This window comes from Octopus sinensis, linkage group LG2 (assembly GCF_006345805.1).
Source record: "Octopus sinensis linkage group LG2, ASM634580v1, whole genome shotgun sequence".
Classification (NCBI taxonomy): domain Eukaryota; kingdom Metazoa; phylum Mollusca; class Cephalopoda; order Octopoda; family Octopodidae; genus Octopus; species Octopus sinensis.
Genome location: NC_042998.1, coordinates 17,694,609 through 17,700,605, shown reverse-complemented (window position 1 = coordinate 17,700,605; position 5,997 = coordinate 17,694,609). Strand labels below are relative to the sequence as shown.

Sequence of the window (5,997 nt, the reverse complement as noted above, 5' to 3'; positions counted from 1 at the left end):
CCTTTTAACGTAACTAACATAATACTAGTTAAGTGCATTTTTAATTATTCAAATTTATACGATTGATTTGCCATCTCTCAAAATTAATGGCATTTTTAAACATCTAAATTACACCACGAGAGATAAATTACACGCGAAAAAGAAAAAAAAAAGATACAAAACGAACGCAGTACTTTTGATTTGGAAAACTTTGCTTTCCTCTCTCAAACACAATCGACCACAGTCTTAGTTGGATATTTGTTTCAAATCTATTTTCGTAATAACCAACAACTGTTATATGGCTTGACGTCATACAGCGTTTCTTGACGTCACCGGTTTTCGCACAAGATGAATTCTGTGTTCGAATTTTCTGCATGAGATAAAAATTACTTAAATATTAAGGGTTATAACTGTTTGTATATTATTGATTTTTATTAAGAAAAGAGAAAAACGTCTCTATTTCATAACATTTATACTCGTTAAAATTCTAGAAATGAAATATGATAGAAATAACAATACATTGTCATCACTATTTATATGCTATTTTAAGAGAAATCTGCCTCCAAGCTCTTCACTGTACATGGATATATTGATTGCATAAATTTGCACAAGATGTTTGTTATGCTTTGGGCAAGTTAAGGTCGCATACCGTTCCTATCTTACACACATTTAAGATAACAGCAATCAAATATTTTCGATTTTGTCCCTGAAGGAACATAGGTAGTAATGTTTAATTTATTATACTTGATAATGCCGCTTGATAATTTTAGGATGATGGTTATTAAAAAATCAGATTTAACGTATAATAAGTGCTCTACAATAACAGCAGCGTTAGAATTGCAGAAAAAAAAAATCAACAGTATTTACTGCAGGTTGTTCAGCAAGAAGTTGCAGAGAACCATTTTTCTCGGAATCCTGTGACTAATAGTGAAATAGTTATTTAAATTTGTTTCTTATGCATTTATTTATAGTTCATATACATAGTATGCATGTAGGATATGTTTAGCTAAACCTTACATCATGATTTCATATTCTACAATGATTTAGTTATATCTAGCACTAAAATGCAAATCCATGCAGTATAATATGCCATGGAAGTTTTTAACTAATAGCCTCAATAATTTTCAATCCACTAACGCCAATATAAATGCAATGATACGTAAATCTATTAAGAATTCAATTCATTTTAGCAATTCAATATGTATGTATATGTATGCATATACGTACACACACACAAACACACACATACACACACACAAACACACACACACACACACACACACAAATACACACATACACACACACACACACATACACGCACACACATATATATATGTATATATGTGCGTCAAGAGAAGTAACTTTAAGCTGATTAGGAAGCAATTCTTTCTTTATATTAAATTAGTAAGTATATACTGGTTGCACAAATTGGCGAGCATATAGAAGCCAATTCAACTGTAGCTGCACGAAAAAGTAAAGGAAAGTATACAAATTTAAGACCAGCTCAAATAATTGAGAACTATTTCTACGTATTCAGGATTTCACTGCCACTTGACATTGAGAAAATATTCTCTCTTAGGACAAAATTGAAAACTACGATTCATTCGCAACGTGTTTAGTCTCTTTATCAGCACTAGATACCAAGACAAGACAAGTCATTTCCGATCTGACTAGGAAACAAAGCTTCCTTTATTTTCAATAAAGTACGTTTTCCTTCCTATTCACTAGTAAGTTGGTATTACAAGAAAGGAATCTTTGCTTCCTAACCATCTCAGAAATTTACCTTGATCGCTCGATATACGCTAAGTGTAGCGTTTCCGAGAAAACCAAGAACATAGACAAGACTAACCCTCATCCGATTGCACTCAGTTCCAGTATATGAAAGGAAATAGAGACTTCTGTACAACCAGACATTTTTTGTCACCTACGAATAATACCTTTGTGGTTGAATACTATAGTTCATAATTAAGTGATGTGCAACGGTATTTTCTAGCGTTAGTGAATTTTGTCTTTTGAAAATGCATACATGCCATAGTTTCACTGGAGAATGTCTTCGATGTTCATGTGTATCGAAGCCGTATTGTGTACAGCTAACGTATGGGTGATGTGCGGCTGAGACAATTTAAGGTGAAATGAGGGGTCGCATCAATCATTCATGACTGGGTAACGACATGTTAGTAATTAGCTTGAAGAAAACAGGTAGAAGGAAGACATCTCAAATATAGGGCACAATAACGATTGATTGCGAACAGGACTAAAAGTGCTTCGTTAACACGAGATGACTGAGCGATATGACATTGAGCTACTCATTGAGAAGTAAAAATAGTAAAGGGATAGCGCTGAGAGATATTTAGATGCGTAGATGGGTAACCCACACGTACAAGACATACGTGTAGGTTTTGCTAATGATTAAGGCCACAACATTACTCTCACCAAAAGAGAGGGAGGACGGAACTAATAAAAAATCAACTACATACACATGTATGTTTAAGCATATATATATGTGTGTGTGCTTGTGTGCGTACGAGTGTGTGTGCGTGTGCCTGTGCATATGTATGTGTATCTCTCTCCGTATTTCTGTCTGTCTGTCTGTCTCTCTCTTTCTATATATATATATACATATATACATGAGTAATTATTTATATGTATATTTTTGTATATGTATACGTGTGTGCGTGCGCGTGCGTGTATATAGACACGCATACATATATGTATGTATGCATATATATCTGTGGGTGTATGTCTATATAGGTGTATTTAAAGTAATTTCTTTAGTTTAAACTTCCTGTGAACATAAAATAATTCTTTACTATCATTTCTGTGCATAAGATATTTAATTTGTGTATAGATTCAAAAGACAAAAAATGAATACAAAAATTTTCACTTGATAGATGTTTCCTTTTTTTTTATTCTTGATGTAAGAGGATTAAAGTAATCTGTTAATTATGATAAAGCAAATCCTCAATACGGTCTAATAGTTTTTATCGTATCACAACCAACGGCGAAATAAATAATATATTAATGACAGCTTAGAGTTTTATATCTAACCATAAAACCTATTTTATTTTATTCGAAATACGCAACTAAATCCGCAAAACATTAAAATGATATGCAACAGTAGATAAATTATGCTCTCAGAACGGTGTATGCTCAAACTACAATAGTAACTCCGCATTATTTTGTCAATCAATTTCTCTTTTATATATTTTATACCAGAATCTTTTTTTCCCTCTCAGGCAATCGTTTATAGTATCAGTTTATATACGTAGGTTAGAAGTACTTAGGAAATGTTCATTTCGGCATTGATTATTTATGGCTATGTAGACCATAACACTTTTTATATTTCCGCGTAAGATAATTATTAGCATTTTGCTTGAAAATGGCGTCTTGATTTTATACTTTCAGGACAGTAAAACATATATCATGCTATCCAGTTTTCGAAGATTCTAGGAATACTATAATTGAAGCAGACAAGTTTGTAGTACAAGCAAATAGTCTTCTACAAATAAACCTATGATATGTACTAAATTTCAGGGACTTCTGTACAAAATTCGTACCGATCGATATTATCGGTGAGCAAACAATTCTTTCGTTGCTTTCATCCGATTTGCATTTTCCCAATATACACCGGATTGAAATTCCAAATCTGATCTTATTTCTTACTCTTGTGTGCCTAGTTTTTGAATTTCTAGATTTGATTATTAATTTTACAAATAATTGTTTATTGCTTGAGGCGAAGACAAACGCAAACATTTAACTGGTTGTGATGAATTTTAAATTCAGTTATATATCAATATAAACTCAGGTTTATATTAAGAATAAAAATACGAATATGAAATCAAGATTACGTTTAATACAATCTTGACAGCATCGAATAAACAATTAAGACTCTACTGCCGACCTTGTTTATTCCAGTATATTGAGATATTTCCAATTTATTATCATTATAGATATCCTGTATATTATAACAGTTTCGGATTGTGTAGAATATTATCATATGTTTATTTTAGAACCAATAAGTCAATGGGGTTGCAAGACATCATATATTTCTATTGTCATGTGGGACTGCTCCAAGCATGTTTCTGATAAATCATTGAAGAGGCATCTGTCAAGTGTTACATATCTCTGAGGGCACGTTAATGGGATGTTGTTGATACAATAGCTATAGTAAATAAGAAGAAATCCTTTTAACCAAATAAACGTTCGCTTCCGAAAGTAATTTACATGTAAATTGTCTTCCTTCAGTCTTGAGTTTAGAGATACTGTTTTCTTGTTACAGACATTATATATCTGACAAGGGCATTCCAATCGTCTTCATTAAAAATTTGTTTTTCTTCAGTATCGTGATTTGTCTCCTGGGCTCTCACATTGGTTAGCACAACCGTGCTGCAATTTATATATTGATCATGCGTATATAGCATGTCTACATTTTAGTTTGCTTCCTAAAACTGATTAGATAAAAAAACTGATAGTTTATACATAACTAAATACGTACTTACTTACTTCTTTGTGCGCGCACACACACACACACACACACACACATATATATTATATATATATATATATATATATATATGTACACATTTATATTATTATTATTATTCTATGTTTGACTTTTGCTTTATGTCTGTACAAGTTGGCTCCAAGTCTCACCCAGAGACCTCAAGAGACAACAGGTTGGAAGTTCTGTGCCATATATATGGGTTTTTTTTTTTTGGTGTTGTACTAGTGAATGTCTAATACATAAAAATAAGAAAAAAAAAAAAAAAAAAAAAATAATAAAAAAAAAATAGAAATAAATAAACAAAAAAAGTTTGTTTTAAACCTTGGGATTACATAGAGAGTATTTTGCGTAGGATATGAGCAGTTCCCATGAGCACTATCTTTTGAATTTCTGCCATTTTGGGGTTTCCTGATATCTGAGTTAGGTAGCAATCAGTCCGTTTCGCTATCATTCCCAGGGCACCTATGACAACAGGTATCTTATTATTATTATTATTATTATTATTATTATTATTATTATTATTATTATTATTATTATTATTATTATTATTATCATTATTATTATTATTATTATTATTATTATACGAAAACTCACACCTATTTTTGCCGGGTATGATGGAAAGTGTCTGCTATCAGACTCAGGTGACACTTGTTTACTGGTCATGCTTCATGAACCCTGCGAGGAATTCTTCGAGTTCCAAGCAATGCTGACTTTTGTGGGTGTTCTACCTTCACACTTGCACCGATCTTTTACAGCCATGTTGGTAGCTGAGTGCTGATACTTCTAAGTGCGCTAATTAATATTACCATCACGTGTACTCTCTTCATTGAATACAAACTTCGTATTTCCAATTCCAAATCGTCATTCTTGTTTAGTTTTTCTGTTTTTTAGTTTTTTTTTTTACTTTGATCTTATTGTTACCGGGGCATGCTACGTCAATTATCATATTTGTTCTTATCTTTTTGTTCACCACACTAATGTCCAGTTTCCGATGTCTGGTCGGGTGCTCTCACTGGATCATTGAATCCCACAGGATTTGGCAATTCTCATTTTCGGTGACCTCTTCTGGAGTTTGCTCATACAACGTCTTTGCTCGTTGTAGACCGTGATTTCCATAGAGCTTCCAATGGATCATTCTTGCCACATTGTCATGGCATCTTTTGCATTCGCATTGTGTAAATTTCGGGCTTTCACTAACGATGTGCCGCATTCTTTCACCCTACTCACCACACATTCTGCATTTGTCGCTATCAGTAGTGTCTTATACTTTTCTCTTCATATAACTGGTCCTTAACGGTTGTTCCTGAGTTGTGCATATGAGTGCTTCTGTCTCTATCTTTACGTCAATCCTCCTCATCCATAGCTACCGGTCGTCTGTATCTGTCTTGGCATCCACATCTCTTACAAACTGATAGTACATTTTCTTTTCCTCCCTTGCTTTTTCTTTTTTTGTTCATTTTTTTGTTTAAGTTTTTCTTTAGTGACACAATTTTCAGTTTTGATGACGGCCGTCT

At 32.8% G+C, this 5,997-nt stretch overlaps 1 long non-coding RNA gene across 1 annotated transcript; it reads left to right on the top strand.

The window, feature by feature from the left end:
• Window positions 1-530: 530 nt before the first annotated feature.
• On the top strand, window positions 531-3,507 carry LOC118762241. The gene is made up of 2 exons (XR_004997994.1): window positions 531-699; window positions 3,385-3,507. It is a non-coding gene; the product is annotated as an uncharacterized LOC118762241 (long non-coding RNA).
• The last annotated feature ends 2,490 nt before the right edge of the window (window positions 3,508-5,997 follow it).